The sequence below is a fragment of the Manis pentadactyla genome, chromosome 15 (genome assembly GCF_030020395.1).
Source record: "Manis pentadactyla isolate mManPen7 chromosome 15, mManPen7.hap1, whole genome shotgun sequence".
Lineage (NCBI taxonomy): Eukaryota > Metazoa > Chordata > Mammalia > Pholidota > Manidae > Manis > Manis pentadactyla.
Window position 1 is genome coordinate 4,399,864 of NC_080033.1, and position 13,110 is coordinate 4,412,973.

The window sequence follows — 13,110 nt, forward strand, 5'->3', positions numbered from 1 at the left end:
GAGGGAGGCTAAGCCTCTCAGGGAGTTGAAGGCTGTGGTGAGAGGCCCTGGGGAGCTATGGATGGTCCTGAGCCGGAAAGGGCAGTGTTGAGTTTGGGCTTTGGAAAGGTCTTTGGGCTGACTTGTGGTGGGAGGACGGGAGGGAGGCTGGGAAGGTGAGGGGGAAGGGAGAGCAGGCCTGGCACAGGCCTGGACTGTAGAGACAGGGAGCACAGAGCTCAGGAGACCTCGACGGCAGGCTCTGGTGCCTGTCCCAGTGAGGCTGAGGGAGGGAGCCACCCATTGTATTGGGCTGGGCAGCTGGGTGGACTCTCTGAGCACCCAGAAAGGTAAAGAGGTGCAGAGGCTGGGGGCGGGCACACGGTCGGGGACAGGGTGCACCACGCAGCCAGAGCTCCTGTCCGTGGGTCTATGCGGTCCTTTGCTGTCCCCTGCTGGTTCCTTGTTGACTTTCATCTGGTTAGCAGATGGACCCGAACGGCCCACACCCTGACCAGTGATAGCAGATGACATTTCCAGGCCAACCGAGCTGCGGACTGCACTGCTCCCCCAACCCCACACCCCGACCTGGGTCTCCAGTCGCCTTCTCCTGCCAACATGCTCTACTGAACCTAAGACTGTCCTCCCAGACTCCTTTCTTCCTCCCTCCCTCCCTCCCTCTCTTCCTCCCTTCTTTCCTGCCCTTTAAAAAAACAGTTTGTTGAGACATAATTTCACATACCATTCGTTTCATCCATTTAAAGCACACAGTTCCGTGTTTTGTCATGCTCATGGTGGTACAACCATCACCACAATGTCCTATCACCCCCTCAAACCCTGTCCCCATTAGCAGTCACTTCTCATTTCCCATTCCCCACAGCCCCTGACACTAATCTGATTTCTGTCTCTATGGATTTGCCTATTCTGGACATTTCATGTAAGTGGAATCGGACAATATGTGGCCTTTTGTGTTTGGCTTTTTTCACTCAGTGTGATGTTCTCAAGGCTCATCCCCGAGGTGGCCTCTGTCAGTGTTTCACTCCTTTTTATGACTGAATAATATTCCACTGCGTGGACCCGCTGCACTGTCTATCTGTATATCTGCTGATGGAATTTGTTTCCACTTTCTGGCTATTATGAATAATGCTGCTGTGAACCTTTGTGCATAAGTTTTTGTGTGGACATATGTCTCCATTCCACGTAGGCCTGGCCCTCTTGCAGTGGGACGGCCACTGCTGCCCCCTGCCTTCCCTTCTGCAAACTGGATGCCTGCCCCATCCCCCCAGTACCCTCACTTTCTGGGCACCTGCTCATTTTCTTTCATAGCATCATTACGCTGGATACCGTTTGTTCCAGGGTTCTCTGTGTGCTTTGTTCACCGCTGTCTCCTCAGAGCCCAGAACAGCTGCACGCACAGGTGATCAGTAAGAGTTTGTTGAGCTGAGGAACAAATTGTTGATGCACCCTTCTCCCTGATCCCCCACATCTAATCCAGGAGCAAATTCTATCAGTGTTTCATTCTAAATATCTTTCAGCTCTGTGCACTTCTTTCCCCAGCCACCCCCACCACCCTGGTCCACCACCTGCTGAATCAATGAGTCATTGAATGAATAGGTCGAGGAGGGCAGGCTTGCTTGGAATGTTCTCAGGACAGCATAGTGCTTGGGCGTGGGGGCTCTGGTGTGCATGCCGACGGTATGTTAACTAGGTTGTTCACAGCATTTCCGTTCTCCTTATTCTAGGGTCATGGTGGGATTGCCTCCGTCGAGCCCTCTTGACCTTAGATTGTGCCATGTGACTTGCTTTGGCCAATGAAATGCAAGTGGGAGTGTCACTTCCTGCAGAAGCCTTTAAAAGCCAGGGCATGCTTGCTGTGTTTCTTCTTTCCCTGAGCAGTGACTGGGCGTCAAACTGGTTCCTGATTGAGGAAATGTGAAGCAGAGCTCTCCTGACCCCGGGCACACTTGCCTACCTGAGGTGAACAGGTAGCATGGACAAGAAGTAAACCTTTGATGTTTTAAGCCATGGAAATTGTGGGGTTGTTTGTTACCTCACCCTAACCTGTCTCATCCCGACTGTAACACTGACCTTTCCATATACTTGGTGTGTGGCCTTGGGACAGTTACTTCACCTCTGAGCCTCTATTTTTCCATCTACAAAATGGGAATATAATAGTCCCAGCCTCCCAAGGCTGTTCTGAGAATTCAAGAAGTTCAGGTATGCAAAGACAGTAGGGCCAGGCTCTAGTTACTGGAGTCACTGTTATTACCACTATAATTAAATCAGGATTTTTGTAGTGGTGAAGGAAGGAGACCCCTTTAGTACCCTCATTGCCTAGCGCTGTAACAGGAGGAGCCTGTATTGGCTCAGGCTGCCGTAACAAAAAGCCACAGACTTGGCTTCTAAAACAACAGGCATTTATTTTCTCCCAGAAGCTGGGAGTCCAAGACCAAGGTGTTAGCAGAACTGGTTTCCCCCAAGGCCTCCTTCTTGGCTTGCAGACAGCTGTCTCCTCACTGTGTCCTCACATGGCCTTCTCTCCTGGCACATGGACCCCTCCTGTCTCTTCCTCTTCTTATGACACCAGTCCTACTGGGTTAGGGCCCACCTTCCGACCTCTTTTAACCTTAAGTACCTCTTTAAGGTTCTGTCTCCAAATACCATCATGCTGGGAGTTAGGACTTGAATGCGTGAATTTGGGGGCACACAATTCAGTCCCTAACAGAGCTGGGACCAGGTCAGCTAGAAGGCAGGCAGTTGGGCTTAGAGAGATCAGTCTTGAAAGCACTGCCATCTTGGAGGAAGGGTTGTATCAGTTAGGATTTAGGAGGAACTGGGTGTAACAGAATCCCTCAGTAACCACAGCTTGAGCAATAGAGAAGTGTCTATCTCAGGGAACCATCCCACGTGACTGGTGGCTCTGTGCCCCAGCCCGCGGGACAACTTATTTGGGGGCTTTGCCGGAGACGCCTGCAGAAATGAAACAAGCAACGGACACAGAGGAAGACCAGCAAGACAGGATGTCTGATCAAGCTGGCGCAGTTGTTTGCAGGATCAATTTATACAGGTAGCGAGGAAGGGGTGGGTCAGAAGGCGATTGGACCTTAGGTGGTGCCGGCGGGAGCAGGAAACCCGGAAGAGAAACAGGAAGTTCGCCATTTTGTGGGTGGGGGGGTCCTTTGGTCCCCGGCATCTCCTCCTTTTCTATTCTTTTAGGAGGGTTTGGAGCACTTACTAAAGTGCTTTAAGCCACTTATCCACTGGGCAGACGGTGCCTGTCTTAGGTCTAGAGGTTTTATACCAGGCCCGTTTCCAGGAGCTTGCCTCCTTCTGGAGTCGGCCTGGAGTTCTCAGGGGAGCTTGCTCTAATACTGAATCGGCCTATATACATAGGAGCTTGCCCCAGTATTAGATCGGCCCCTAAAGGTCTTGTTTGCAGGTATATCCTCTTAGTTACCCGTCATTGACTACCCGTCTAATTGCCCAGGAATGTTTGTCAAGGAACCTTGACATGGCTTGTCTCAGTTTTACTCTCTGGTTACTGTTGGGTCTCTTCGGGTATGAGGCTCCGCATAAAGATCCCCGCCTTGGTCAGCCAAGTCAAGGCAATAATGGACTTGGATAGGTCTTGCTATAAGGGAGTCAATTTGCTGTTTGATCAACATTGTAAGCCTTTTAAAAGCCCAGGGGCCAAAAGATAGTAATAATAGCAATCCTAGGAATGGGCCTAAAATGGGGAGAAGGTAAGAGAGAAGTCCATTTAATCCAGTCCAAAGGGGATTGTCACACAACTTTTTTTTCAAGGTCATCCTGGAGGGTCTTTATCTTATCCCGAACAATACCCGACTTGTTGGCGTAGAAGGAGCATTTTCCCTGTAAAGCCAGACACCTCCCTGCTCTGCTGAGGAGGTCTAGGCCCCTACGGTCTTGTAAAACTTCTGCTAGAGAGTCTATTTGGTCTTGGAGGTCAGTAATTGTTTTAGAGAGGGCATCAACATCATTAATTAATTGGATAACTTATGATAGGAATGTATGGCTATTCCTGCTCCTGCTGTTCCTGTAACTACTGCAGAGGTAATTCCTAGGCCAATTAGAAGTGGAATGAACTGGATGGCTCTTTTAGAGCATGGATGTCCTGCTATAAACTCAAAGCTGGGTATAGGGACAGGTTCTTCTCCTGGGATGATATCAATATCTGGGAGAATGCTGGCCTGCACACATAACCCCTGTCCAGTTTGTGGGTAAGGCAGTGTAGGCCAGGTTTCCTCCACAGAGAAAAACCTGTCCATTAGGGGGGCAAATGGATGAGGTATAATTAAAAACTTGGGAACAATCTGTGAATGAAGCAATCCCTACATCTGTATCATCACTGTTATTCTGTGGCTGCTTTTGTATGCATAGGGATATGTTAAATCCTACAGGTTGCACTCTAAAGGGTGAGTTGAGAGTGCAATTCTGTTCTGGCAGGCTGGTGGTAGCATTAGTGGGAATTGCAAGGGGCATAGGCGTACCAAGGGTCATGCATAGCCAGCAGTTTTCAGCGCGACTGGGATTGGTGATGTTCAGTGCATTATGAGTGGCCTCTAGAATATCAGCAGTTTGGGTGTCAAGATCTATGCCACGAGACTTGGGCAAGGCTAAAGGGTGGTACTCTAGAGGGGGGTATATTGCTTTAATAAGATCTTCAATTCTTTCTTTGACTTGGGCTTACCTTATCTGTTGGTCTGCCGCCATCAGATATATGAAGAGGTGCTTGTGGTGGCCAGCACATGAATTGGCCTATGCTACCAACACAAGAAGCCTGTGCATATTTAGAATTTCTTCCCCCTCTTAGAGTGCTATCATCCCAGTCGCCTCCAGAAGAACCAGAATAAGTCTTTAGTAAGGTAGCTGTGAGAGATATTTTACCCTCAGTATCGGTGCACTGTTGGACACTGGCGTAGCAGGTAGAGTGCAGTGCAGTGACCTTTTTGCACGGATTGGGACAAGGCCCTGGTTTGCCATTAACTGGGGGTATAATTTTGGGCTTTTTTGCACATTTCCAAGAAAGGCGCCCATACCCTAATCCGGATGATAATCCGCCTGGAGAGGAGTCTGCTGACAAGTATGCTGTTTTATCGTGACAATCCACACTTATTATATGTCCCCCTGAATGGGGATTCTTAGGTCCCCCTTGATTGAGATTCATAAGGGGGACTGGCCCTGAAACAAATCCGCCCTTACACTCACAAGGAATTCCAGCTAATTGTTTGTAGAGTTCTTCTCTGGAGGGAGGGGGCCCGAATCCTCCAAGGATGGCAGGGATCATCACAGTAGCGACAAGGAAATGGATAACAGACATGATAGCAAAGTGGGCAGGCGAGGTTGCTGGCTGCGGGTCTAAAGTTGGGTGGATTTGTTTTACCTGATGATGAATGTTTCTTCTTCCTGAAAGGCAAAAGGACAGCTCTCAGGGAGGATTCTCCTCTCTGGAATGTGTTAGGTTATTTTTTTGTTTCACAGTGGTATTGATGGGTTTGACAAGGCGTTCAGGTTCAGGTAACCATCGAAGTCCATTTCCCTGTGTATCATATACACAGGTGTGGCCTCTGCCCCAGATAAGAACTGGGTCGGGACCGTGCCACTTAAAGGTAAGTGGATCTTTCCATAGAACTTCTGCAAACTTTGTTTTGGTTTCAGGGTGCCACAGCTTATCTGCTGTAGACTTACCATGATCATCTAATTGTAGAAAATTAAGTGTGAACAAGGCATGATTGAGGAGGTTCTTTGGAGAGCCTTTTACAGGATACACAGTATTGGTTTTGAGTTTATTGATCATACCTTTTAAAGTTTGATGAGCTCTTTCGACTATCCCGTCCTTGGGGATTGTAGGGGATACCTGTGATGTGTTTAATTTGAAATTGATGGCAAAAATTTTGAAATGCTTGTGAGGTGTATCCTGGTCCATTGTCTGTTTTAATGATTTGAGGTTTACCAATAACAGTAATGCATTGAAGAACATGGGCTATAACATTTTTGGCGGCCTCACCACTGTGGAGAGTGGCAAATATAAAACCACTGTAAGTATCAATGGTCACATGAGTATATTTAAGAGCACCAAATTCAGAAATATGAGTAACATCCATCTGCCAGATTTCATTAGGGAGTAGGCCTCTCGGATTAACTCCTAAATGAGGAAGGGGCAGTGAGGTAACACACCCCAGACAGTTTTTAACAATTTGCCTAGCTTGTTCTCTGGTGAGTTTAAATAAAAGTCGAAGAGTGTGAGCATTCACATGATGAAGAGCATGGTATTGACTAGCTTTGGTGACTGCATCGGTCATAATAAAATACATAAAGCGGGTGTTTTTATCTGCAAGGGCATTACCTTGGGAGAGGGGACTAGGGAGGTCGGTGTGGGCTTGCAGGTGTCCTATATAGAAAGGGGCTTGTCTAAGTAATATGTAGGTTTGGAGTTGTTGAAAGAGGGAAATGGCGTTGGTAGAGGGTTTAATGTAAGGAACAGTTTCTAGAATAGGAATTGAATATGCTATGTAGGCACTGTCGGTATACAGATTAAAAGGGATTTGGCTCAGCATTTTGAAAACTTGTAAAATAGCAAATAATTCTACAAGTTGGGCTGATTTAAAGGGTGATTAGATGCTGTATCTCTGTGAGCCAATAACAGGCAGCAATGCCAGAGGAGCCATCTGAGAAAACTAAAGAGGCATTTTCTAAAGGAGTGGATGAGGTTCTTTTTGGGAAAATAAAGGGATGTAGTCGTGAGAATTGGAGTTTATGTGAGGGATAGTGATTATCGATTTTACCTTGAAAAGAAGCAAGGGATATAATCCAATCATCTACATTTTGGGAAAGCCAATCTGTTTGCTCTTTTGTGTAAGGAATGATGAGCTGATCAGGATCTCTGCCAAAATGTTGGTGGCTTTTTTCTCTGCCTGCTTTTATGTTTGCAACTAATGAAGGGTATGTGATAAGGACTTTAGGTGGGGAAGAGGGCAAATGGATCCACAATAAAGGATTATCTTGCCATAAAACTCCAGTAGGGGTGTGTTGCATATTACAGATGATGAGAGCGAAGGGCCTGTCATAGGATAAGAATGTAATTTGTTGTTGTTGTATAGCTGTTTCAATAATGTTTAAGGTTTCCTTAGCTTCAATGGACAATTACTGAGGGGATAGGGGATCAGAATCTCCTTGCAGTATATCAAAAAGGGGTTTTAACTCTCCAGTAGTTAATTTGAGATAGGGTCTAAGCCAATTAATATCTCCCAAGAATTTTTGGAAATCATTCAATGTTTGTAAGTGTGATGTTTTTAATTGAATCTTTTGGGTAGTGATTTTGTTTGAAGTTAGTTCAAAGCCAAGGTAGTAATAGGGATCTGTTAATTGAACTTTGGAGCAATTTGGAGACCGAAAGAGGTGAGACAGGTGGTCAATTCTTGACTACATTTCAGGACTTCAGAGTTGGATGCCCCAGCCAGGAGGATATCATCCATGTAATGAATGATATAGATGGAAGGCCATCTGGACCTGAGGGGATCTACGGCTTGAGGTACAAATTTTTGACACAGTGTGGGGCTGTTCGCCATACCTTGAGGGAGGACTTTCCACTGGTAGCAATGCATTGGCCCTTTGAAATTGGTGGCAGGAATACTAAACGCAAAGTGTTCTCTATCTTGGGGATGGAGAGGGATAGTAAAGAAACAATCTTTAAGATCAATGATGATCTTAAAATAATTAGCTGGGATGGCTATGGGAGAGGGGAGACCAGGTTGAAGGACCCCCATTGAGAACATGGTTTTGTTGATTTCTCTGAGGTCCTGGAGGAGCCTCCATTCTCCTGATTTCTTTTTAATTACAAATATAGGAGTGTTCCAAGGAGAGATGGTGGGTTCTAAGTGTCCAGCAGTTAATTGTTCCTGTACTAACTTAGCAGCTGCTGTGAGTTTTTCTTGATTTAAAGGCCATTGATCTACCCAGACAGGGGAGTCTGATTTCTACTTTATCTTATCTGCGTGGGGTACAGGAAAGTCAATGGCCATCATGGAAAATTTTTACTCCCTAATCCTGAACGATCAGTTTTGGGTATGACAATAAGGGGTTCTTTTATGCCTTGACTATTTTTTCCTAGGCCCTGGCTGGGCAAATAGCCTTGGTTAAGCATTTGTTGGGCAATAACATCATTTGGGCTGGCCATGACAAGTTTTAATTGGGATAAAATGTCACGTCCCCATAAGTTAATGGGTAATCCAGCTATTATGTAAGGTTGGACTTGTCCGGAATTCCCTTCTTTATCTTTCCAGGTTAAGATTTTAGAACTTTGTTTGGGGTTTGTGGATTGACCAATGCCTTTGAGATGGGTTACAGTTGTACTACAGGGCCAACTAGGAGGCCACTGTTGGGCTGATATTACTGTAGCATCTGCTCCTGTATCAACTAGTCCTTCAAAGGACTTGCCATCTAGTTGTAGGGTTAGCAATGGCCTTTCGGTGGTGATTTGTTGTACCCAATAAGCATCAGAGGAGCCAAAGGCAGCATTTAATCTGAAATTTTTATTATAACTTTTATGTGTTGAATCTAACGGGAGTACTAGGAGTTGGGCTATTCGTTTCCCTTTTGGTATAGATATTGGACCCATAGGAGCAGAGGCTAGGAGGGTAATTTGTCCTGTATAATCATTGTCTATAACTCCTGGTATAATATGGAGGCTAGCTAATGCAGAGCTCCCTCATCCTAAGATTAGACCAAAGGTGCAGGAAGGTAAGGGTCCATAAGTTTCTGTGGGGAGCAGCTGGACCCCTTGGTCAGGAATTAATATTGTGCTGGTGGCGGAACAGAGGTCCAATCCTGCACTTCCCGGGGTGGCACGGGAGAGGGAGCTGATGTCTGCGCAGGGAGAAGCTGCTGCTGTTGAGCTGGGGGAACGAACCTGATAGCCCCTTGGTTCGCGCTTGATGGTGGGGCCAGGGGCTGGCCCCTCTGGGAGTTTCCCTGGAGTGGTTGAAGGGGTGTGCTTTCAATAGTTGTCTTAGAGCGGCACTCTTTAGCCCAATGAAAACCGCACCGACATCTAGGGCAAACAGTTTTTGGGGGAGCACGGGGCAGGGGAACACGAGGCGGGTGAAGTTGAATCTCTGCCTGACACTGGCGGGCGAAATGTCCTGGCTGATTGCAATTAAAGCAAGTTTTTTGTTTATTACTATCTTTATTAATATCTTTTAGGGCCATCCCTATGGCCAGTCCAATTGTATGTGAAGTTCCTATCCCGGAAAAGAGTTTAATATAATCAGAAAGACTCCCACAACGGTGAGGTCTTATGGTGTCTTGACAGGTCGGATTAGCATTTTCATAAGGCAGGTGTTTAACAAAGGCACTTTCTGTTTCTCCTCCCCCAACTAGTAGCTTGGCAGCATCTGTTAGGCGACTAATGAAGTCGCTGTAAGGCTCGTCAGGCCCTTGGCGGATTTTTGCTAGGGAAGTAGTAGTGGAGCCTTTAGGGGGAAGGCGCCGCCAGGCTTTTAAGGCTGAATTTTGGACCTGAGCTAAAAGGCCAGTGGGGGAAGGCTGCTTGGGCCTCATTTGTTTCATAAGGGCTTCGCCCGAGTAATTTAACTCTTGTCCATGAGCACGAGGTTTTACTTTCACTATTGCGCTGTGCAGTCTCACGGCAATTTTCTACAAAGTCAGTACGCCAAAGACATACTCTCCCCCGGACAAGGCAGCTCGCGCTAGAGAAAGCCAGTCATTAGGGGTCAGCCACCGATCGCTCAGGCTTTCAATTAAGGCTAATGTGAAAGGAGCTGTGGGGCCATAATTGGTAACAGCTGCTTTTAAATCTTTTAAGTGTTTAAGGTTTAGGCGGCGGTATTTTTGGGTTTTAGCTAGGTTTTCTATATTACTCTTAGGCTCTTCATTGTCTGAAGGCTCCCCCTCAGAATCCTGCTCTTGGTCTGGGGTATCTGGGTCTTGGGAGTCTGGGACGTTCTCGTCCTCGCTCTCTTCTATGACTTCCGGGGGTGTTTCTGGGCGGCGACCGCGGGTGACTGGAAAGGCAAGGACTGGGTCTTTTGGTTTTGCATTCTTTATAGGTTTTTTGGGGAGTGAGGGAGGCTGCGCGGGGCTCAATGATGTCAGCTCAGCCTCAAGGGCTTTGATCTCTTTAATGAGCTGAACATGTTCACGTTTTTGCAACAAAAGTTCTTTAAGTGAAGATACTTCTTTGGTTAGAGAGATTTTCGCTTGCCGGATGGGGTCAGATAAAAGGGGGGGGGGTAATGAGGAGGCTCTAGAGCAGGGATTTGAAGTATAGGGACGCATTGGGGGGGAATAGGTTTGTATGGGGGAGGCTTAAAGTGTCCATTAGTGGCACCATAAAGGACTGGCGCTGTGAGACGCCAGGGGTTTTCATGATCATGAGAATGAGCAGCTTGGTTTCTTAATGTCTCCTCATTTTCTGGGCTTAAATGATTGTCTTGACGTCTTAAGGACGTGAGTGTGGGGTAAATGGAGGGGATTTTGGGGGAATCAGATTTGCTAGGTTTACTTTCAGGTTCATCTTGAGGATCTGGAGCATTTTGTTCAGATTGGGGCTTAGGAGTTTCTTCAAGAGAAACAGCGGGATCTTCAGGGATATCTACAGTTATTGAAGGGCAAGTAGAGGGTGGTCGGGAGTTTTCTCTAAGGGCTATTTCTCCTGTTTCTGTAACATTTTTGATATCAGGGTCTTGTGAATGAACTTTAAAGATATCATGAATAAGGTTCCAAAAGGAGAATGCTGAGACAGGGATCTTTTCAGGGCCAAAGGTCTGGTAAAATCTTGGAGGGCATCACCAACTCTTTCCCAGCGTTTACAACTGATAGTGCCCTCTAGGGGGAACCAAGGACAATTTTCATGTATGAAGGAAAAAAAGTGTCTTAAGATCCTTTTTCTTAACCCTTACACCTCGTGTCCTGAGAGAATCCTTAACTCCGTTAAGAAATACCTCGTGGGAGTTCAGAGAATTGCCCATCACTATGGTTACAACCTCTGCTCTAACTAAATTTGAATCTCTCCAAGTCAGCCGCGACTACACCAATGTCTTGAGTCAGTGGAGCCACTCTCATCAGCTCAGACGAGCCCTTGCTTACGTAGGACAGCCGGCAGGTATAATCTGCCTGCTCGGACCCTCTAGGGCAGGGACTCTGTAGTCAGAGTCCCCTGGGTATGCCTTCGAGGTGAAGGGCCGTCAGCCCAAAGTAAGCACAAGGTTTTCAGAGAGGAACAACCAGAGGACAAAACAAGGAATAAATCGCGGCAGGAGACTGGAGGGAAGTGATAAAATCAATCAGACTACTAAAATTGAACTCACAAGAGGCATTTTGAAATCTTGCTTGGGGGATGCGTCTACTCACCTCTCACGGATCTGTATTACGGACGGGTGGGCCGCAGTGATCGTCAATGCAGAGTTGGCGTCAGGCTCCTACCCGCGCGACGTCTCAAATGAGTGCCTGGCCAGGACTACGAGTAGATGTTTCAGCAGGAGTCCCGTCGAGCCCCACGTTGGGCGCCAGACTGCCCCGGCCCGCGGGACAACTTATTCGGGGGCTTCGCCGGAGACGCCTGCAGAAATGAAACAAGCAAGGGACACAGAGGAAAATCAGCAAGACAGGATGTCTGATCAAGCTAGCGCAGTTTATTGTTTGCAGGATCAATTTATACAGGTAGCGAGGAAGGGGTGGGTCAGAAGGTGATTGGACCTTAGGTGGCGCCGGCGGGAGCGTGTGGAGGGGTGATTGGGCCTTGGCTGGCGCCGGCGGGAGCAGAGAACCCGGAAGAGAAACAAGAAGTTTGCCATTTTGTGGGTGGGGGGTCCTTTGGTCCCCGGCAGCTCTGTCCACTTGGATGGCCCGGGCCAGGCTCCCTAACTGGGCTCTGTTGCTCCCTGATGGCTCCTCACCTCTTCCTTTCTCCAGCCTAAGAGAAGGTGAACGGAGAAGCAGCGAGATCCTGTCCCTTTAAGGCTATGTGACCTGAAGATGGAGTGTTCACCGCTACTTACATTCCATGGGCTGGAGTCAGTCGCATGGTCACATCAGCTTGCAGGGAAACTGGGAAATGTAGTTTTTATGCTCGGAAGCCATATGCTTGGTTAAGAACTATTACTGAGGAAGAGGAGAGAATGGATACAGGAGTTTGACAAGCAGCTGCCCGGGTAGAGAAGAGGAAGGCAGCCTGTGTGCTCTCATCTGGGGCTGGGATGCACAGCGTACCCCACACCCTGCACCCTGGCAGCCAGTGCTGGGTGAGCCCTGCCCAGCTGTTGACCTGCTTGGATCTCAGCGAGCAGGAGACCAGAGGCCCAGGCACTGGGTGTCCTGAGAGGTCTGGGGATGGGGAAATCCCTCACAGGGAGTATTTGAATTGAGTCAGATGGAGATGCAACTTCCTCTCCTGTGAATTCTTCCCCATCCTCTATATTTAAACTTCTTGTTGCTGCTGTAACAAATTGCCACAAATGTAGCAGCTTAAAAACTACAGGAATGTACTCTTACGGTTCTGGAGTTCAGAAGTCCAAAATGGGTCTCACTGGGCCAGAACCAAGGTGTCAGCAGGGCTGTGTTGCTTTTTGGAGGGTCTAGATGAGAGTCTGTTTTCTTGCTTTAACTGGCTTCTAGGCTTCTGCTCATGGGGCCTTTGCGCAGCAGCAAGGGCCTGCGGGATCTTCCTCACATCCAATTATGGACTCTGTGCAGCCTGTGCTTTTCGTCCCTCCTTCTATCCTCAAAGTGTGTCACTCCAATTTCTGCCTCGTGGTCACAGTGCCTGCTCTCACTTGTTCCTCCTGTGTCCCTCTTATAAAGGTGGACCCTTGTGATGACACTTAGGACCCACCAGGTAATCCAGGATCATCTCCTCATCTCAGGGTCCTTAATCACACCTGCAAAGCCTCTTTGGCTGCTCTAAGGTACATTCATGGGGCATTAAGACATACACAACTTGGAGTGACCATTACTCAGCCCACTGTGCGGCCCTTGTGCAGCTTCCAGGGCAAAAGCACACTCTTGCAGTGCCTAATGTACCCAGCACCATCCGTTGCTCCCCATCTCCTGGCCTCCCATCCCACCCTTTTCCCTCCTTCCTTGCTCCCACCA

At 47.7% G+C, this 13,110-nt stretch overlaps 1 long non-coding RNA gene across 1 annotated transcript; it reads right to left on the reverse strand.

The window, feature by feature from the left end:
- Nucleotides 1-2,974: 2,974 nt before the first annotated feature.
- Nucleotides 2,975-13,083, reverse strand: LOC130680918 (uncharacterized). Its single transcript, XR_008993952.1, has 2 exons — nucleotides 11,371-13,083; nucleotides 2,975-5,406 (listed from the first exon to the last, which is right to left on the reverse strand). It is a non-coding gene; the product is annotated as an uncharacterized LOC130680918 (long non-coding RNA).
- Between the last annotated feature and the right edge of the window lie 27 nt (nucleotides 13,084-13,110).